Below are 25,123 nucleotides of genomic sequence, written 5' to 3'. Positions count from 1 at the left end.
CGCGCAATTTAAAAAATATCAAAATCAAAATTAAATGACTTAATAAATATAACTACGTAGTCATGGCTCGAACCCCTCCCCTCCCCCACGTAGTTTACCGTAGAATTTCATTGAACCCCCCCCTCCCCCTAAACTGGCTACGTGGTTTATGGACGGCCCCTAAAATAAATATATAATAAAGAAAATTACCTCCACAATATCGAAAAATTTGTCAGCAGCATTATGAAATGCTGTGCATTTAAATTGAGCAGAATTATCTAACAAATCCATATGAAAAATTTTGCCAGATTTTAATGACTTTAACTCGCTCTTATTAGTCACACGGCAACGAAGTTTAAACCTATAGCATAATACTTCTAATAATAATAGTAATAATGATATTGATATTGATAATATTTATTTTATATACTTCTTATATTTATATATTAAAATTATTGCAACGAATTCAATATGAAGTATTTTGTTTTATTAGATTATTAATAAATAATTATTAATGAACATTGATTAATTATTTTATATCTCTCAAAGGAAAAAAAACATATTTCCAAAATTTTTTTTATTAAAAGCACATAGGGTAACTGCATCAATTGTCGATGATTTTAGACAACATTTAGCTTTAACATTTTTTTTCTCGTCAGTAAATTCACTTTAAAATTTAATTTTTGCATATTTTGACAAATAATTTAATAATGTTTAATATTTATATTTATTTTTATTACACAAACTAAAATGTAAAGAAAAAATAAAGTTTAAAAGTCAATGTGGAAAAATCACGATTTGTCGATGGTGTAAAAATTCTGAGATTTTGTTCCAATTCTAGAGGGTTTGACATTTTTTAAACATATAATATAACAACTAACTTCGAATCAGTACCTTGAAAATTGGAACTGACACAAATTAAGGAACCAGATACGTACATAAAAAGTAATTAGAAATGTGTTCAATTTGTATTTCTATATGAGTCTGTTATATAATCTAAAGTATTAAGAAAATGGCGAATCGTGAAAATTTGACAGCAGTGAATTATAATTTTAATTATATAATTATTTTATTACCGATGATATTAAAATTTAATAATGTAAGTATGTAATTGAAAATATAAGGATTATTTAGAAATGATGTTTGATTTTAAATATTTATTATAATACTATTTTTCTAAAAATAAAAATTATGATCCTCGAAAATTGATACACCCTTGGTAACTAGTGTACTTACCCTATTATAAGCTTTATTAAGAAATAAAAATTAAAAAAAGAATTCGATATCAAGCAAAAAATCAAAATATTTTTGAGGTTTTAAATAAATTGTCAAATAATTAATTTTGTAATAAAATATGTTCTTTATTTAAAACAGAAGGAAAAAATCTTTCATAAATATACATGTCAAAAATTATTTTTATAAATCAAGAAATTTGTGCAAATTTTTGACTCTATAACATAATTCTTTTTTTTACTTACTCAGATATTTTTTTTTCAATCATCCGGAATGATGTCACTGTTTGCACTTCAATTTTAGATAATTTGTTGCTTGGAGGACCATTATCACTTTTGTCGGCATCACATTTTCTTTTATTGTCTCGTGACATGATTGAAATCGTTAGGAAATCAAAATACTTAATGCCAAATTTTCTTATATTCACGTCATTAAATACTTGTACAGTATATCCGTTTCAGTGTTTAAATTTACAACAATTCAAATCAAATTATTAGTCATCGATGATATTGATTATATTTCATTCTACCCTGTGCATGTTAAAATTTTGTGATTTCTAACTCTTGTTTATCGTATTTTCAAAATAATAGTTTAATTCTAAATTATAAAGTATATAAATTAATTTATTTTAAAATTTGAAAGTTAAATACGAAAAAATGATTACTATTAATAGATTTCAGCATATAATAATATCTAATTGTTTTAAAATTAAAAATGTTAATTTAAAAAAAAAAATTAATATAGTAATTAAATGAATTAATCCACGTTTATATGCGTTTAAATAATTTGTAAATTTTTTTAAAGGGAAGTGTCTTATTTATAATAGTTAATTTATTTATTAATTTAATTATTAATTATATTTATATATTATTTTATTATTATTTTTATTATAATTAGTATTATTATATATTATTATATTATATATTATATATTATATTATAATTAATGAATTCAATATTAATATTTAATTCAATATATCTTTTTCGTTAATATCTTGAATAAAATATAAGTTAATCGGCAACATATATGAATGTAAAAAAAAATGAAAAATGTATATGTATATGTTCCTAATCATTTTAATTAACACTGTATAAAATATGCAATTAAGATGATATTTAAAATTCTTCCACGTTTAACTTCCACGTTTAATTGTTGCTGATGATTATACCAAACTGCTAAATTAACCTTGATTCTAAAAAAAATTACATATTCATTACAAAAACCTTTTTAAATAAATAAGTCATAAATAATTAAAAACACGACAATAGTCTGCCACATTTCGAAGACCTATTACAATATTTTTTTTTCCTTTACAAAAGAATGTATGATTATTTATAATGATAATAAGAATGTTTAGTAAGAAAAATATTCTTTGTATCTTTTATAGTATTGAAAATACACAAAATTCATAAGTGTCCGACTACTTTCTGGTTTACCCTACATACATATGTAAATAAAAAAGTTAAATTATGTATTCCAAAATATGACAATCCGTATTATCCGAGTTTGTGTGTTTGTTCAAAAGTTTTCATCAGGATGCAAGGATTTTATGTTATGAACACAATTTGTCCTTCATGAGAAAGCAATTTATGTCTTTTTAAAAGAATTACCTTCTTCTTGTTTATTATTACCTTTTATAAATGTCATATTTACCTCAATATTACGTGTTAAGGGACACTAAAAAAAAACAATTTTGAGTTAAAATATTAATATTCTTCAGTTGATAGAATTTCAAAAAAAATTTGTTTTTTATCTTGGTAAGGTGGCTACTCTGAAAGTCAATATTTATTATTAAAAATTTTTCAAGTCGAAATACGATTTATTTTGAAGAAATGGTGATATTTCAAAAAAATAAAAATTTTACGGTCCAAGAGAACCGGGCCTTTATGGCAAAAGTAAATAAGGTCCATTTTCTCATTAAGTGTTACATATATGTAATTTATATGTAATATGAATTTGTTTATTTTATTAAAAATATATTTTAATATACTTGTTAAAAATATATTATGCATTATAAATTTTTCATTTTTATTTAGTAATAATAAATAACTTTTTTTTGATAATTCCAAAACAGTTTAAAGTTAAAATAAAAAAAACTATTTCATACTACGTGAACATGGAAACAATTATCTTTTTTCATGTTAATCAACTACTGTTTTCAAATAAAATAAATTATGCCGAAATCAATTATAGAATTAAATAATAAATTAAATGTCTATTAATGTTATAGTTAATATTATTGAAATAAAATTCATACATTAAATTAATAAAAATTGATTTAATTTCTAACCAAATTGTTAAAAAAATATTCGTCCTTTTTGTCATAAATAAGAACTATTTAGAAAATTCGAATAAAAAAATTTAATAATTTTTTTACTTTATGTGATTAAAATGACAAAAATCAATTATATAAATCAACAGTTAATTAAAATCTACTTAGTTTTAGTTAGAATGCATTTATCCTCATTTGAAATTTTGCAAAATTATGTGCAACATTGACAACGATCGTTATCATTTTTTTATCGTTGTAATATGTCGATGTTAGGATACTGTGTAAACTTCAAAAATTTACATCTTTACCCACATTAAAAGCTACCTAAAATGAAATTTTCAATTTTAAACTTACTAAAGAAACTGAGAAAAACTGAACAAATCTATTGTACTAACCTGAATCTGTCAATTGTTACTATTTTTTATACAACCAATAGCTAGAATATTTTTTAAAGTGAATATAGCCTTATATCTCTACGTAACGAAAATCTTCGTAGCGGTGTCCCTATTCATAATTAATAAATCCTAATTCAGAATTATTAAAAATTTTTTTGGCCAATATTTCAACCTTATAGCGAATAATTTGGTCTCAAATCAATCCTGTTCAAAACTTGATGAAATTCGTTCAGATTACGTTGGCAGGATTCGCCAGTGAGACTTTGAAACCTGAAGATTATCAACAATGTAATTGAAAAGTTAATGATTCGGATTAATTCAACTGAATATTGATGTCATTAATTTTATATGAATCTTGTTAAGAAATTTCTTTTTTTTTATTCTTTTGTTGAGTGACATTTACATTCTCAAATACCTTATGCAAAAAAAATTTATAATAATTAAAACATTTTTTTTTATTTAATAACATTTAGGACCTTTTATATACCTTTTTAGAAATCTAGTCATTAAAATTTATATTATATATAAGCTGATGTTATTTAAAATAATTTATATTAACGATATTATTGTATTTGCAGATAAATTTAAAATAACTTTAAGCCTATTATAAATAAAAATAATTGATAATAACAAATATAATCATGGGTTTATCAGTTATCAATGAATTGATTGTCCAAGGCAAAGATGTTTATTCCGGTGTTAATAGTCAGCTTACTGATGAGCACATTGATGAATTTATTAAAATGTTAAATTCACAAATTAACTTTTGTAATATGCAGTCACCAATATTATTACAAATTCCCTCCTGTATTAATAAGGTATCGCTGGATAATAATTATATTCAGATATTACATTCTTCAAATGAAATTGTAAATTTGTCAAATGAAAATACGAAATATGTAGAAGGACATTGGATATGTATTTATTATAGTTCAAATGTTGTGCATGTTTATGACAGCTTGAATCGAGGTTCATTACATCCTGATCATAGGAAATATATTCAACGCTTATTCGCTGATGCTATTAACTTAAAAATTGTTTTTGAGAAAGTTCAATATCAAACAAATGGTTTTGATTGTGGGGTATTTGCTATTGCCTTTGCTATTGCAATTGTCAATGATATATGTCCATGTTCAATAGAATTTATAATTCCAAAAATGAGAGAAACATTATTAAACATATATCGTACAAATAGATTAGAAATGTTTAAATTATCAGAAAGAAAAACGCCTATTTCTTTATCGCGTATCGCTTCACATCACGAAATTATAAAGTATGAAGATTTTCAAATTAAAAATATTAACTATTGTGATAATACTAATAAGAATGTAAATGACAGAATAAAAAAGAAAACAGAAATTTGTAATACAGTTACTAAGGGAATTCAAACAATAATAATAAATGACGAAAATATGGTTAAAAAAACGAATTTATATAATAAGAGAATGAGAGAAGATTGCGTGGATGGAAACGCAAGAATGCAAATACACCAAACTGTAAAATATAAAAAATTATGTAATACTTGCAGTGAAAGTACTATGGATAATAAAAAAATGGAATTACAAAATAAAGTAATTACTAACGATTGCAAAAACCAAAAATTGCACTTAAAAAATAAAGAAAAATGTCAAAAATATCGGGAAAAACAAAAAAAAAAAAATGATACCCAAATAATAATTAAAAATAAAGAAAAATGTAAAAAATATCGTGAATTAAAAAAAAATGATAAACAAACGGCAATTAAGAATAAAAAAAAATGTAATAACTATCGAAAAGAAAAAAAAAATGATACACAAACAAAAATTGAAAATAATGAAAAATGTAAAAAATATCGGGAAGAAAAAAAAAATGATACACATACAAAAATTGAAAATAAGGAAAAATGTAAAAAATATCGGAAAAATAAAGAAAATGATACAGAAGCAAAAATTAAAAATAAATTAAAATGTATGAATTATCGAAATTTAAAAAAAGAAGAAAATACTGAATACAATAAATTAAGTAATATTGCAAAATGTAAAAGATATCGAAATATTTGTCGAAAAAGGAAATTGGATGATTATGAAAGTATTAATGACATAAATGAAAAAAAAGTAAAAATACAAATGTGTGGTGCAAAATTTGATAATAAAGTACCTACAAAAAATATTATGAATAACTATAAATACAATGCAATGGCATCAGATGAAGATCATATTGTAGAAAATTTTTTAGGAAATATGGAAGTAATTTGTAATTTTTGTAAAGCTAAACATTTTTTGTTGGAAATGCCAAAAGATAAAAAATTTAATACTTGTTGTCATAAAGGTAAAGTGATGTTGCCCGAAGATCCATTATATCCTGAAGAATTAAAACACATGATAAATGGTAATACAGGGAAAAGTAAACATTTTATGGAATATATAAGGGATTATAACAATGCTGTGGCATTTGCAAGTTTTGGTGCAAAATTTATACCATTTAAAAACAAAGGACCTCAAGTATTTAAAATATGTGGTCAAACTTACCATAACACTTATGCATTACATCCTAATGATAATGAAATAAGGAAATATAGTCAATTATATATAATTGACAATGAAGTAGCTACAAAGAGTCGCAAAAATTCTAATAATAATTGCAGAAACGACATTTTACGTTATTTAGATACATTACTCAGAAAAATTAATCCCTATGCAGAAGCATATAAAATGATGCACGAAATAGAAAAAGATGAGGAAGAATCGTCTGTATTAAAAAAAAGTTGTCCTCGAGAAATTAAAATGATTTTAAAAAGACATTATAATGTTGATAAGAACAGATACAACTTGCCAACAGCAAATGAAGTAGCAGTAGTATTTGTAGATGATGACGGCGAACCTCCAATTGAACGTGACTTTTGTGTATTTTCTAAAAGTAATAAACCAATCAGCATCCCAACAATAAGTAGACATGTGGATCCAATGACGTATCCATTACTATATCCTGCAGGTGGTTATGGTTGGATGCCAAAATTATTATCAACTAATAAGAAAAACAATATTACGGCATTACAATTTTACTCATACAAATTCAGTGTTAGAGATGAGTTTAGTCCATTTTTAAATTTAGGTAAATTAAATCAACAGTGTTCTGTAGATTTTTTTTCAAAAGTAGAAAATGGAAGGATACATTTTATCAAGAATAACCAACCTATATTAAGGACCGAATTGTATTCTGGATTAATGGATTATTTGCATAAGAAAAAGGAATATAAAGGAAATATTCATATCGGTAGAATGTGTATTTTACCATCTACTTTTACTGGCAGTCCTCGAGCCTTACAACAGAATTTCAATGATGCAATTTGTTTAGTACAAAAATTTGGAAAACCTGATTTATTTATAACTATGACGTGCAATCCAAAGTGGAAGGAAATTACTGATAATATTGCATGTAATGAAAATGTACTAAATCGTCCAGATATAGTTGCAAGAGTATTTTACTTGAAAGTAAAAATATTAATGACTGAAATAATGAATTATAGAATATTTGGATTATGTATTGCTTATACATATGTAATTGAATTTCAAAAGAGAGGTTTACCGCATATACATTTATTATTATATTTACATGAAAATGACAAAATTCGAACAGCAGACGATGTTGATAGATTTATTAGCGCAGAAATTCCTGATGAAACAATAAATCCACGGTTATATGAAATAGTTAAACAATATATGATACATGGCCCATGTGGTAATCAGAACATGAATTCACCTTGTATGAATTCAAATACAAAGAGTTGTACAAAACATTTCCCTAAGCAATTTAATAATAATACAGAATTTAATACAACAGGATATCCTATCTACAGACGAAGGAACGATGGTAAAAATATTAGATTTTCCGAAAAAAGAGTGGCTGACAATAGATTCGTTGTACCTTACAATCCATATTTGCTATTAAAAATAAGAGGTCATATTAATGTTGAACCAATTTGTTCATCGTTACACTCAGTTAAATATTTATTTAAATATTGTTATAAAGGGCATGATTGTGCTCTTATTGAGATGAAAAGTGTTTTTGATAATACGGTAAGTGAAAATGACGATCGCAATACGAAAGAGAATATTGAAAATGATAATATTGTATACGATGAGGTTAAACAATATTTAAATACAAGATACGTATGTCCTCCTGAAGCAATGTACAGAATATTTGAATTCCCATTACATAAAATGTCACATACAATTTACAGATTAGCTGTTCATAATGAGAATGAACAGAATGTATATTTTAAAGAAGGTTCAGAGAAACAATTTTTAAACAAAAATGTTAGTACTACACTTACGGCGTGGTTCGATTTAAATAAAGTAGATGTAGAAGCAAGAAATTTGCTATATATAAACATTCCTCAGCATTATGTTTATAATAAACCTGAAAAAAAGTGGAAAAAAAGACATTTAATAAATAAGCCAATAATAAGCAGAATGTATTTAGTTAGTCCTCGTCAACGTGAAAGATTCCACATACGATTATTGCTGTTACATGTAAAAGGTGCTACATGTTTTGAAGATCTTAGAACATTTAATAATGTATTATTTCCAACCTTCTTTGAGGCTGCAAAAGAACGACAACTAATATCAACTGACGACGAATGGGACAAATGTCTTAACGAAGCTTGTGAAACTCAATTTCCAAGGGCAGTATGTGAGCTCTTTGCTTACATATGTGTATATCACAATCCTATTAATGCCAGAGAATTGTACGATAAATATAAAATGCATTTTTTTTTTCCTAAGATGCAACCCGAACAAGGAGAAATGTGGTCTCTACAAATAATTAATGAAATACTAACAATGAATAGTTTTTCATTACAAGACTTTGATTTGCCTGTAATTGAAAATTTATCAAATTTTCAACTGCCAATTGATGAGTGTAATATACAATTATTAAATAATAATAATGATAACGAAGAACAAATAAATATTGACACTTTAACCAGTACTCAGAAAAAAATATTTGATTCTATAATAGAAGCAGTTAATAATGTAAATGTTAATAGAAATTTTTTTATCGATGGTCCTGGAGGTAGTGGTAAAACTTACTTACTTAATGTATTAATTGATTATTTTAAATTAAACAAAATTTCTGTCTTATCAGTAGCATGGACAGGAATAGCGGCAAATTTATTGATAGATGGTAAAACTGTACACACATTATTTAAGTTACCATTAACAATAAATGAGGATACAGTATGCAATATCAAACCAAATACAATTGATGGTAATAGAATTAAGGAATGTAAAGTAATAATTTGGGACGAAATAACGATGACTTCTAAACATGCATTTGAAGCAGTAGATAGGTTATTAAAAGATTTATGTAAAAATCAACACAATTTTGGAAATAAAATTGTAATTACTTCAGGAGATTTTAGACAAACTTTGCCCATTGTAAGACATGGAAGTAGGACATTGATAGTAAGTAATTGTGTTAAAAGAAGTAACTTGTGGCAAAATTTTAAATACTTAACATTAATAGAAAATAAGAGATTGTGCAACAATGAAAAACATTTCAGTAATTGGCTTCTACATGTAGGAAATGGAATATTCAATGATGGCTTTGAAGAAGAAAATCAAGTGATAAAAGTACCAAATGAAATGATATGTAATGGGGACATAGTAACGGAAATTTATGGAAATATTATAAATTCTAATGAATGCGATATACAAGATAAAATAATATTAGCTCCTCGAAATAATGATGTGTTCGAATTAAATAATGAAATTCTTGAAAGATTGAATGGTGCAGTTAGGGAGTATTTAAGTGTAGATTCATGTGACGATGATGAAGATGATAATGCAGTAAGTGCAATAGTACCCACAGAAGTTTTGAACACATTAACTCCAAATGGACTTCCATCACATAAACTTCATCTGAAAATTGGAGCAATTGTAATATTACTTAGAAATATAAATTTAGGAAGAGGACTTTGTAATGGGACTAGATTAAAAATAACTAAATTGTTAACGTACTGTATACATGCGCAAATTCTGACAGGAAATTTTAAAAATGACATTGTAATTTTGCCACGCATAACATTGTCACCTTCCAACGAAGAAATTCCATTCAAAATGTCAAGAAAGCAATTCCCAATAAGGCTTGGATTTGCTTTAACGATTAACAAATCTCAAGGACAATCTTTCAAAAAAGTAGGAGTATATTTACCATCACATGTTTTCAGTCATGGACAATTATATGTTGCTTTATCAAGAGTAACAACAAAAAATAATCTAAAGGTTTTATTAACTGAAAATTCACGTTATAAAAACAATGATAAAAAACATAAGAGGGCAAATGACATATATATAAGAAATATTGTATTTAAAGAAATTTTAGATTCGTATACTTAACTGTCTTCATGATGAAATGTTATAAATAATCTAACATACTGTATCATGTCCACTGTAAAAATGTAATGAATTTACAAAAATTACTATCATAAAAGGCAGCGCTGAACAATATCGGCTGCGCCAAATTAATAATTATTTAACAATTATTAAATGTGGTAAAAAAATCTCACGGGCTATAAAATACCAGCTGCACATTTATTATAAAAATTACTGAATTAAATATTGTAAAAGACAGCGCTGAATAATATCGGCTGCGCCTAATTAAAAAGTATTAAACAATTATAAAAGTTTGTAAACAATTCTCATGAGCTGTAAAATGCTAGCTGCATACTTATAAAAATTACTGAATTAAATATTATGAAAGACAGCGCTGAATAATATCGGCTGCGCCTTTTTAAGAACTATTAAAACTTCTTAATCATTATCTGCTGTGCTGCATAGTGTCGGCTGCACACTCACAATAAATAATTCTGTAATAAGTATAATAAAAAACTGCGCTGTATAATAACGGCTGCGTCTGATAAAAAATTAATAAAAATTTTCTAAAAGATATAGGATACGCTGAATAATATTGGCTACATAGGAATCATGTAACGCACTAAAAAAATAACATAAAAGGCAGCGCTGTATAACATCGGTTGCGTCTTTTTAAAAAATAAAACAATTAATAATTAGTAAACAACGTTATTAGAACAAATAATGAAATGATATATGATAAATTATTTATATTATTTACGTAATATTATTTATATTTTATTCTCCATTACCAAACCTATATACGCAATAATAGAAGACATCAAAGTGGTTTCTTATGTATATTTATTTAAGGAACAATTTCAAGAGTACCAAAAATGTTTAAAATATTTTTAATTAAAAAAAAGAAAGTTATCCTAAAAATCTAATATAATAAAATTAAAATCATTTGAAATGAAAAAACCCCTAACATGAAATGCAAAGTTCAAAATAAAAAAAAAACTTAAAAAAAAAAAAAAAAAAAAAAAAATTGTAAAAAATTTAAATTAATAAATAAGAATTAAAAAAAGAATTGTAATTATTTCAAAATACATGTATACATGTGTATCTACTTTGTGTATATGTGTAAGTAAATGTGAAATTGTTAATAATAATATATAACATAAGCATAAGTAATAGTTGGTTTTATTTAAAAATAAAAAAATTTTCCTGAATGGTGTCGGTCGGTCGGTCGGTCGGTTGGTCGGACTTTGTTTTAATATAATAAAGGATTTTAATATAATAAAGGATAATAAAGGATTATTTTATATCAATGTCATATGTATATATATATATATATATATACATGTATTCATATGTGTGAGTATACATGTGTATGTACTTTGTGTATATGTGTGAGTAAATGTGAAATTGTTAATAATAATATATAACATAAGCATAAGTAATAGTTGGTTTTATTTAAAAATAAAAAAATTTTCCTGAATGGTGTCGGTCGGTCGGTCGGTCGGTTGGTCGGACTTTGTTTTAATATAATAAAGGATTTTAATATAATAAAGGATAATAAAGGATTATTTTATATCAATGTCATATGTATATATATATATATATATATACATGTATTCATATGTGTGAGTATACATGTGTATGTACTTTGTGTATATGTGTGAGTAAATGTGAAATTGTTAATAATAATATATAACATAAGCATAAGTAATAGTTGGTTTTATTTAAAAATAAAAAAATTTTCCTGAATGGTGTCGGTCGGTCGGTCGGTCGGTTGGTCGGACTTTGTTTTAATATAATAAAGGATTTTAATATAATAAAGGATAATAAAGGATTATTTTATATCAATGTCATATGTATATATATATATATATACATGTATTCATATGTGTGAGTATACATGTGTATGTACTTTGTGTATATGTGTGAGTAAATGTGAAATTGTTAATAATAATATATAACATAAGCATAAGTAATAGTTGGTTTTATTTAAAAATAAAAAAATTTTCCTGAATGGTGTCGGTCGGTCGGTCGGTCGGTTGGTCGGACTTTGTTTTAATATAATAAAGGATTTTAATATAATAAAGGATAATAAAGGATTATTTTATATCAATGTCATATGTATATATATATATATATACATGTATTCATATGTGTGAGTATACATGTGTATCTACTTTGTGTATATGTGTAAGTAAATGTGAAATTGTTAATAATAATATATAACATAAGCATAAGTAATAGTTGGTTTTATTTAAAAATAAAAAAATTTTCCTGAATGGTGTCGGTCGGTCGGTCGGTCGGTTGGTCGGACTTTGTTTTAATATAATAAAGGATTTTAATATAATAAAGGATAATAAAGGATTATTTTATATCAATGTCATATGTATATATATATATATATATATACATGTATTCATATGTGTGAGTATACATGTGTATGTACTTTGTGTATATGTGTGAGTAAATGTGAAATTGTTAATAATAATATATAACATAAGCATAAGTAATAGTTGGTTTTATTTAAAAATAAAAAAATTTTCCTGAATGGTGTCGGTCGGTCGGTCGGTCGGTTGGTCGGACTTTGTTTTAATATAATAAAGGATTTTAATATAATAAAGGATAATAAAGGATTATTTTATATCAATGTCATATGTATATATATATATATATACATGTATTCATATGTGTGAGTATACATGTGTATGTACTTTGTGTATATGTGTGAGTAAATGTGAAATTGTTAATAATAATATATAACATAAGCATAAGTAATAGTTGGTTTTATTTAAAAATAAAAAAATTTTCCTGAATGGTGTCGGTCGGTCGGTCGGTCGGTTGGTCGGACTTTGTTTTAATATAATAAAGGATTTTAATATAATAAAGGATAATAAAGGATTATTTTATATCAATGTCATATGTATATATATATATATATACATGTATTCATATGTGTGAGTATACATGTGTATCTACTTTGTGTATATGTGTAAGTAAATGTGAAATTGTTAATAATAATATATAACATAAGCATAAGTAATAGTTGGTTTTATTTAAAAATAAAAAAATTTTCCTGAATGGTGTCGGTCGGTCGGTCGGTCGGTTGGTCGGACTTTGTTTTAATATAATAAAGGATTTTAATATAATAAAGGATAATAAAGGATTATTTTATATCAATGTCATATGTATATATATATATATATATATACATGTATTCATATGTGTGAGTATACATGTGTATCTACTTTGTGTATATGTGTAAGTAAATGTGAAATTGTTAATAATAATATATAACATAAGCATAAGTAATAGTTGGTTTTATTTAAAAATAAAAAAATTTTCCTGAATGGTGTCGGTCGGTCGGTCGGTCGGTTGGTCGGACTTTGTTTTAATATAATAAAGGATTTTAATATAATAAAGGATAATAAAGGATTATTTTATATCAATGTCATATGTATATATATATATATATATATACATGTATTCATATGTGTGAGTATACATGTGTATGTACTTTGTGTATATGTGTGAGTAAATGTGAAATTGTTAATAATAATATATAACATAAGCATAAGTAATAGTTGGTTTTATTTAAAAATAAAAAAATTTTCCTGAATGGTGTCGGTCGGTCGGTCGGTCGGTTGGTCGGACTTTGTTTTAATATAATAAAGGATTTTAATATAATAAAGGATAATAAAGGATTATTTTATATCAATGTCATATGTATATATATATATATATATATACATGTATTCATATGTGTGAGTATACATGTGTATGTACTTTGTGTATATGTGTGAGTAAATGTGAAATTGTTAATAATAATATATAACATAAGCATAAGTAATAGTTGGTTTTATTTAAAAATAAAAAAATTTTCCTGAATGGTGTCGGTCGGTCGGTCGGTCGGTTGGTCGGACTTTGTTTTAATATAATAAAGGATTTTAATATAATAAAGGATAATAAAGGATTATTTTATATCAATGTCATATGTATATATATATATATATACATGTATTCATATGTGTGAGTATACATGTGTATGTACTTTGTGTATATGTGTGAGTAAATGTGAAATTGTTAATAATAATATATAACATAAGCATAAGTAATAGTTGGTTTTATTTAAAAATAAAAAAATTTTCCTGAATGGTGTCGGTCGGTCGGTCGGTCGGTTGGTCGGACTTTGTTTTAATATAATAAAGGATTTTAATATAATAAAGGATAATAAAGGATTATTTTATATCAATGTCATATGTATATATATATATATATACATGTATTCATATGTGTGAGTATACATGTGTATCTACTTTGTGTATATGTGTAAGTAAATGTGAAATTGTTAATAATAATATATAACATAAGCATAAGTAATAGTTGGTTTTATTTAAAAATAAAAAAATTTTCCTGAATGGTGTCGGTCGGTCGGTCGGTCGGTTGGTCGGACTTTGTTTTAATATAATAAAGGATTTTAATATAATAAAGGATAATAAAGGATTATTTTATATCAATGTCATATGTATATATATATATATATATACATGTATTCATATGTGTGAGTATACATGTGTATCTACTTTGTGTATATGTGTAAGTAAATGTGAAATTGTTAATAATAATATATAACATAAGCATAAGTAATAGTTGGTTTTATTTAAAAATAAAAAAATTTTCCTGAATGGTGTCGGTCGGTCGGTCGGTCGGTTGGTCGGACTTTGTTTTAATATAATAAAGGATTTTAATATAATAAAGGATAATAAAGGATTATTTTATATCAATGTCATATGTATATATATATATATATATATACATGTATTCATATGTGTGAGTATACATGTGTATGTACTTTGTGTATATGTGTGAGTAAATGTGAAATTGTTAATAATAATATATAACATAAGCATAAGTAATAGTTGGTTTTATTTAAAAATAAAAAAATTTTCCTGAATGGTGTCGGTCGGTCGGTCGGTCGGTTGGTCGGACTTTGTTTTAATATAATAAAGGATTTTAATATAATAAAGGATAATAAAGGATTATTTTATATCAATGTCATATGTATATATATATATATATATACATGTATTCATATGTGTGAGTATACATGTGTATGTACTTTGTGTATATGTGTGAGTAAATGTGAAATTGTTAATAATAATATATAACATAAGCATAAGTAATAGTTGGTTTTATTTAAAAATAAAAAAATTTTCCTGAATGGTGTCGGTCGGTCGGTCGGTCGGTTGGTCGGACTTTGTTTTAATATAATAAAGGATTTTAATATAATAAAGGATAATAAAGGATTATTTTATATCAATGTCATATGTATATATATATATATATATACATGTATTCATATGTGTGAGTATACATGTGTATGTACTTTGTGTATATGTGTGAGTAAATGTGAAATTGTTAATAATAATATATAACATAAGCATAAGTAATAGTTGGTTTTATTTAAAAATAAAAAAATTTTCCTGAATGGTGTCGGTCGGTCGGTCGGTCGGTTGGTCGGACTTTGTTTTAATATAATAAAGGATTTTAATATAATAAAGGATAATAAAGGATTATTTTATATCAATGTCATATGTATATATATATATATATACATGTATTCATATGTGTGAGTATACATGTGTATGTACTTTGTGTATATGTGTGAGTAAATGTGAAATTGTTAATAATAATATATAACATAAGCATAAGTAATAGTTGGTTTTATTTAAAAATAAAAAAATTTTCCTGAATGGTGTCGGTCGGTCGGTCGGTCGGTTGGTCGGACTTTGTTTTAATATAATAAAGGATTTTAATATAATAAAGGATAATAAAGGATTATTTTATATCAATGTCATATGTATATATATATATATATATATACATGTATTCATATGTGTGAGTATACATGTGTATGTACTTTGTGTATATGTGTGAGTAAATGTGAAATTGTTAATAATAATATATAACATAAGCATAAGTAATAGTTGGTTTTATTTAAAAATAAAAAAATTTTCCTGAATGGTGTCGGTCGGTCGGTCGGTCGGTTGGTCGGACTTTGTTTTAATATAATAAAGGATTTTAATATAATAAAGGATAATAAAGGATTATTTTATATCAATGTCATATGTATATATATATATATATATATACATGTATTCATATGTGTGAGTATACATGTGTATGTACTTTGTGTATATGTGTGAGTAAATGTGAAATTGTTAATAATAATATATAACATAAGCATAAGTAATAGTTGGTTTTATTTAAAAATAAAAAAATTTTCCTGAATGGTGTCGGTCGGTCGGTCGGTCGGTTGGTCGGACTTTGTTTTAATATAATAAAGGATTTTAATATAATAAAGGATAATAAAGGATTATTTTATATCAATGTCATATGTATATATATATATATATACATGTATTCATATGTGTGAGTATACATGTGTATGTACTTTGTGTATATGTGTGAGTAAATGTGAAATTGTTAATAATAATATATAACATAAGCATAAGTAATAGTTGGTTTTATTTAAAAATAAAAAAATTTTCCTGAATGGTGTCGGTCGGTCGGTCGGTCGGTTGGTCGGACTTTGTTTTAATATAATAAAGGATTTTAATATAATAAAGGATAATAAAGGATTATTTTATATCAATGTCATATGTATATATATATAATATATATACATGTATTCATATGTGTGAGTATACATGTGTATCTACTTTGTGTATATGTGTAAGTAAATGTGAAATTGTTAATAATAATATATAACATAAGCATAAGTAATAGTTGGTTTTATTTAAAAATAAAAAAATTTTCCTGAATGGTGTCGGTCGGTCGGTCGGTCGGTTGGTCGGACTTTGTTTTAATATAATAAAGGATTTTAATATAATAAAGGATAATAAAGGATTATTTTATATCAATGTCATATGTATATATATATATATATATATACATGTATTCATATGTGTGAGTATACATGTGTATGTACTTTGTGTATATGTGTGAGTAAATGTGAAATTGTTAATAATAATATATAACATAAGCATAAGTAATAGTTGGTTTTATTTAAAAATAAAAAAATTTTCCTGAATGGTGTCGGTCGGTCGGTCGGTCGGTTGGTCGGACTTTGTTTTAATATAATAAAGGATTTTAATATAATAAAGGATAATAAAGGATTATTTTATATCAATGTCATATGTATATATATATATATATATATACATGTATTCATATGTGTGAGTATACATGTGTATGTACTTTGTGTATATGTGTGAGTAAATGTGAAATTGTTAATAATAATATATAACATAAGCATAAGTAATAGTTGGTTTTATTTAAAAATAAAAAAATTTTCCTGAATGGTGTCGGTCGGTCGGTCGGTCGGTTGGTCGGACTTTGTTTTAATATAATAAAGGATTTTAATATAATAAAGGATAATAAAGGATTATTTTATATCAATGTCATATGTATATATATATATATATATACATGTATTCATATGTGTGAGTATACATGTGTATGTACTTTGTGTATATGTGTGAGTAAATGTGAAATTGTTAATAATAATATATAACATAAGCATAAGTAATAGTTGGTTTTATTTAAAAATAAAAAAATTTTCCTGAATGGTGTCGGTCGGTCGGTCGGTCGGTTGGTCGGACTTTGTTTTAATATAATAAAGGATTTTAATATAATAAAGGATAATAAAGGATTATTTTATATCAATGTCATATGTATATATATATATATATACATGTATTCATATGTGTGAGTATACATGTGTATGTACTTTGTGTATATGTGTGAGTAAATGTGAAATTGTTAATAATAATATATAACATAAGCATAAGTAATAGTTGGTTTTATTTAAAAATAAAAAAATTTTCCTGAATGGTGTCGGTCGGTCGGTCGGTCGGTTGGTCGGACTTTGTTTTAATATAATAAAGGATTTTAATATAATAAAGGATAATAAAGGATTATTTTATATCAATGTCATATGTATATATATATATATATATATACATGTATTCATATGTGTGAGTATACATGTGTATCTACTTTGTGTATATGTGTAAGTAAATGTGAAATTGTTAATAATAATATATAACATAAGCATAAGTAATAGTTGGTTTTATTTAAAAATAAAAAAATTTTCCTGAATGGTGTCGGTCGGTCGGTCGGTCGGTTGGTCGGACTTTGTTTTAATATAATAAAGGATTTTAATATAATAAAGGATAATAAAGGATTATTTTATATCAATGTCATATGTATATATATATATATATATATACATGTATTCATATGTGTGAGTATACATGTGTATGTACTTTGTGTATATGTGTGAGTAAATGTGAAATTGTTAATAATAATATATAACATAAGCATAAGTAATAGTTGGTTTTATTTAAAAATAAAAAAATTTTCCTGAATGGTGTCGGTCGGTCGGTCGGTCGGTTGGTCGGACTTTGTTTTAATATAATAAAGGATTTTAATATAATAAAGGATAATAAAGGATTATTTTATATCAATGTCATATGTATATATATATATATATATATACATGTATTCATATGTGTGAGTATACATGTGTATGTACTTTGTGTATATGTGTGAGTAAATGTGAAATTGTTAATAATAATATATAACATAAGCATAAGTAATAGTTGGTTTTATTTAAAAATAAAAAAATTTTCCTGAATGGTGTCGGTCGGTCGGTCGGTCGGTTGGTCGGACTTTGTTTTAATATAATAAAGGATTTTAATATAATAAAGGATAATAAAGGATTATTTTATATCAATGTCATATGTATATATATATATATATATACATGTATTCATATGTGTGAGTATACATGTGTATGTACTTTGTGTATATGTGTGAGTAAATGTGAAATTGTTAATAATAATATATAACATAAGCATAAGTAATAGTTGGTTTTATTTAAAAATAAAAAAATTTTCCTGAATGGTGTCGGTCGGTCGGTCGGTCGGTTGGTCGGACTTTGTTTTAATATAATAAAGGATTTTAATATAATAAAGGATAATAAAGGATTATTTTATATCAATGTCATATGTATATATATATATATATATACATGTATTCATATGTGTGAGTATACATGTGTATGTACTTTGTGTATATGTGTGAGTAAATGTGAAATTGTTAATAATAATATATAACATAAGCATAAGTAATAGTTGGTTTTATTTAAAAATAAAAAAATTTTCCTGAATGGTGTCGGTCGGTCGGTCGGTCGGTTGGTCGGACTTTGTTTTAATATAATAAAGGATTTTAATATAATAAAGGATAATAAAGGATTATTTTATATCAATGTCATATGTATATATATATATATATACATGTATTCATATGTGTGAGTATACATGTGTATCTACTTTGTGTATATGTGTAAGTAAATGTGAAATTGTTAATAATAATATATAACATAAGCATAAGTAATAGTTGGTTTTATTTAAAAATAAAAAAATTTTCCTGAATGGTGTCGGTCGGTCGGTCGGTCGGTTGGTCGGACTTTGTTTTAATATAATAAAGGATTTTAATATAATAAAGGATAATAAAGGATTATTTTATATCAATGTCATATGTATATATATATATATATATATACATGTATTCATATGTGTGAGTATACATGTGTATCTACTTTGTGTATATGTGTAAGTAAATGTGAAATTGTTAATAATAATATATAACATAAGCATAAGTAATAGTTGGTTTTATTTAAAAATAAAAAAATTTTCCTGAATGGTGTCGGTCGGTCGGTCGGTCGGTTGGTCGGACTTTGTTTTAATATAATAAAGGATTTTAATATAATAAAGGATAATAAAGGATTATTTTATATCAATGTCATATGTATATATATATATATATATATACATGTATTCATATGTGTGAGTATACATGTGTATGTACTTTGTGTATATGTGTGAGTAAATGTGAAATTGTTAATAATAATATATAACATAAGCATAAGTAATAGTTGGTTTTATTTAAAAATAAAAAAATTTTCCTGAATGGTGTCGGTCGGTCGGTCGGTCGGTTGGTCGGACTTTGTTTTAATATAATAAAGGATTTTAATATAATAAAGGATAATAAAGGATTATTTTATATCAATGTCATATGTATATATATATATATATATACATGTATTCATATGTGTGAGTATACATGTGTATGTACTTTGTGTATATGTGTGAGTAAATGTGAAATTGTTAATAATAATATATAACATAAGCATAAGTAATAGTTGGTTTTATTTAAAAATAAAAAAATTTTCCTGAATGGTGTCGGTCGGTCGGTCGGTCGGTTGGTCGGACTTTGTTTTAATATAATAAAGGATTTTAATATAATAAAGGATAATAAAGGATTATTTTATATCAATGTCATATGTATATATATATATATATACATGTATTCATATGTGTGAGTATACATGTGTATGTACTTTGTGTATATGTGTGAGTAAATGTGAAATTGTTAATAATAATATATAACATAAGCATAAGTAATAGTTGGTTTTATTTAAAAATAAAAAAATTTTCCTGAATGGTGTCGGTCGGTCGGTCGGTCGGTTGGTCGGACTTTGTTTTAATATAATAAAGGATTTTAATATAATAAAGGATAATAAAGGATTATTTTATATCAATGTCATATGTATATATATATATATATATACATGTATTCATATGTGTGAGTATACATGTGTATCTACTTTGTGTATATGTGTAAGTAAATGTGAAATTGTTAATAATAATATATAACATAAGCATAAGTAATAGTTGGTTTTATTTAAAAATAAAAAAATTTTCCTGAATGGTGTCGGTCGGTCGGTCGGTCGGTTGGTCGGACTTTGTTTTAATATAATAAAGGATTTTAATATAATAAAGGATAATAAAGGATTATTTTATATCAATGTCATATGTATATATATATATATATATATACATGTATTCATATGTGTGAGTATACATGTGTATGTACTTTGTGTATATGTGTGAGTAAATGTGAAATTGTTAATAATAATATATAACATAAGCATAAGTAATAGTTGGTTTTATTTAAAAATAAAAAAATTTTCCTGAATGGTGTCGGTCGGTCGGTCGGTCGGTTGGTCGGACTTTGTTTTAATATAATAAAGGATTTTAATATAATAAAGGATAATAAAGGATTATTTTATATCAATGTCATATGTATATATATATATATATATATACATGTATTCATATGTGTGAGTATACATGTGTATGTACTTTGTGTATATGTGTGAGTAAATGTGAAATTGTTAATAATAATATATAACATAAGCATAAGTAATAGTTGGTTTTATTTAAAAATAAAAAAATTTTCCTGAATGGTGTCGGTCGGTCGGTCGGTCGGTTGGTCGGACTTTGTTTTAATATAATAAAGGATTTTAATATAATAAAGGATAATAAAGGATTATTTTATATCAATGTCATATGTATATATATATATATATATACATGTATTCATATGTGTGAGTATACATGTGTATGTACTTTGTGTATATGTGTGAGTAAATGTGAAATTGTTAATAATAATATATAACATAAGCATAAGTAATAGTTGGTTTTATTTAAAAATAAAAAAATTTTCCTGAATGGTGTCGGTCGGTCGGTCGGTCGGTTGGTCGGACTTTGTTTTAATATAATAAAGGATTTTAATATAATAAAGGATAATAAAGGATTATTTTATATCAATGTCATATGTATATATATATATATATACATGTATTCATATGTGTGAGTATACATGTGTATGTACTTTGTGTATATGTGTGAGTAAATGTGAAATTGTTAATAATAATATATAACATAAGCATAAGTAATAGTTGGTTTTATTTAAAAATAAAAAAATTTTCCTGAATGGTGTCGGTCGGTCGGTCGGTCGGTTGGTCGGACTTTGTTTTAATATAATAAAGGATTTTAATATAATAAAGGATAATAAAGGATTATTTTATATCAATGTCATATGTATATATATATATATATATACATGTATTCATATGTGTGAGTATACATGTGTATGTACTTTGTGTATATGTGTGAGTAAATGTGAAATTGTTAATAATAATATATAACATAAGCATAAGTAATAGTTGGTTTTATTTAAAAATAAAAAAATTTTCCTGAATGGTGTCGGTCGGTCGGTCGGTCGGTTGGTCGGACTTTGTTTTAATATAATAAAGGATTTTAATATAATAAAGGATAATAAAGGATTATTTTATATCAATGTCATATGTATATATATATATATATATATACATGTATTCATATGTGTGAGTATACATGTGTATGTACTTTGTGTATATGTGTGAGTAAATGTGAAATTGTTAATAATAATATATAACATAAGCATAAGTAATAGTTGGTTTTATTTAAAAATAAAAAAATTTTCCTGAATGGTGTCGGTCGGTCGGTCGGTCGGTTGGTCGGACTTTGTTTTAATATAATAAAGGATTTTAATATAATAAAGGATAATAAAGGATTATTTTATATCAATGTCATATGTATATATATATATATATATACATGTATTCATATGTGTGAGTATACATGTGTATGTACTTTGTGTATATGTGTGAGTAAATGTGAAATTGTTAATAATAATATATAACATAAGCATAAGTAATAGTTGGTTTTATTTAAAAATAAAAAAATTTTCCTGAATGGTGTCGGTCGGTCGGTCGGTCGGTTGGTCGGACTTTGTTTTAATATAATAAAGGATTTTAATATAATAAAGGATAATAAAGGATTATTTTATATCAATGTCATATGTATATATATATATATATACATGTATTCATATGTGTGAGTATACATGTGTATGTACTTTGTGTATATGTGTGAGTAAATGTGAAATTGTTAATAATAATATATAACATAAGCATAAGTAATAGTTGGTTTTATTTAAAAATAAAAAAATTTTCCTGAATGGTGTCGGTCGGTCGGTCGGTCGGTTGGTCGGACTTTGTTTTAATATAATAAAGGATTTTAATATAATAAAGGATAATAAAGGATTATTTTATATCAATGTCATATGTATATATATATATATATATACATGTATTCATATGTGTGAGTATACATGTGTATCTACTTTGTGTATATGTGTAAGTAAATGTGAAATTGTTAATAATAATATATAACATAAGCATAAGTAATAGTTGGTTTTATTTAAAAATAAAAAAATTTTCCTGAATGGTGTCGGTCGGTCGGTCGGTCGGTTGGTCGGACTTTGTTTTAATATAATAAAGGATTTTAATATAATAAAGGATAATAAAGGATTATTTTATATCAATGTCATATGTATATATATATATATATATATACATGTATTCATATGTGTGAGTATACATGTGTATGTACTTTGTGTATATGTGTGAGTAAATGTGAAATTGTTAATAATAATATATAACATAAGCATAAGTAATAGTTGGTTTTATTTAAAAATAAAAAAATTTTCCTGAATGGTGTCGGTCGGTCGGTCGGTCGGTTGGTCGGACTTTGTTTTAATATAATAAAGGATTTTAATATAATAAAGGATAATAAAGGATTATTTTATATCAATGTCATATGTATATATATATATATATATATACATGTATTCATATGTGTGAGTATACATGTGTATGTACTTTGTGTATATGTGTGAGTAAATGTGAAATTGTTAATAATAATATATAACATAAGCATAAGTAATAGTTGGTTTTATTTAAAAATAAAAAAATTTTCCTGAATGGTGTCGGTCGGTCGGTCGGTCGGTTGGTCGGACTTTGTTTTAATATAATAAAGGATTTTAATATAATAAAGGATAATAAAGGATTATTTTATATCAATGTCATATGTATATATATATATATATACATGTATTCATATGTGTGAGTATACATGTGTATGTACTTTGTGTATATGTGTGAGTAAATGTGAAATTGTTAATAATAATATATAACATAAGCATAAGTAATAGTTGGTTTTATTTAAAAATAAAAAAATTTTCCTGAATGGTGTCGGTCGGTCGGTCGGTCGGTTGGTCGGACTTTGTTTTAATATAATAAAGGATTTTAATATAATAAAGGATAATAAAGGATTATTTTATATCAATGTCATATGTATATATATATATATATACATGTATTCATATGTGTGAGTATACATGTGTATCTACTTTGTGTATATGTGTAAGTAAATGTGAAATTGTTAATAATAATATATAACATAAGCATAAGTAATAGTTGGTTTTATTTAAAAATAAAAAAATTTTCCTGAATGGTGTCGGTCGGTCGGTCGGTCGGTTGGTCGGACTTTGTTTTAATATAATAAAGGATTTTAATATAATAAAGGATAATAAAGGATTATTTTATATCAATGTCATATGTATATATATATATATATATATACATGTATTCATATGTGTGAGTATACATGTGTATCTACTTTGTGTATATGTGTAAGTAAATGTGAAATTGTTAATAATAATATATAACATAAGCATAAGTAATAGTTGGTTTTATTTAAAAATAAAAAAATTTTCCTGAATGGTGTCGGTCGGTCGGTCGGTCGGTTGGTCGGACTTTGTTTTAATATAATAAAGGATTTTAATATAATAAAGGATAATAAAGGATTATTTTATATCAATGTCATATGTATATATATATATATATATATACATGTATTCATATGTGTGAGTATACATGTGTATGTACTTTGTGTATATGTGTGAGTAAATGTGAAATTGTTAATAATAATATATAACATAAGCATAAGTAATAGTTGGTTTTATTTAAAAATAAAAAAATTTTCCTGAATGGTGTCGGTCGGTCGGTCGGTCGGTTGGTCGGACTTTGTTTTAAT

General features: G+C 24.8%; 1 protein-coding gene across 1 annotated transcript in view; it reads left to right on the top strand.

Moving 5' to 3' along the window:
- LOC127291315 (putative leucine-rich repeat-containing protein DDB_G0290503) overlaps positions 1 to 25,123 on the top strand; it is a 212,533-nt gene that overhangs the window by 113,626 nt on the left and 73,784 nt on the right. The window lies entirely within an intron of this gene.

The sequence above is a fragment of the Leptopilina boulardi genome, unplaced genomic scaffold, assembly GCF_019393585.1.
Source record: "Leptopilina boulardi isolate dan_hultmark-lab unplaced genomic scaffold, ZJU_Lbou_2.1 LbouV2_131, whole genome shotgun sequence".
Classification (NCBI taxonomy): domain Eukaryota; kingdom Metazoa; phylum Arthropoda; class Insecta; order Hymenoptera; family Figitidae; genus Leptopilina; species Leptopilina boulardi.
This window is presented reverse-complemented; position numbering and strand designations above follow the sequence as displayed.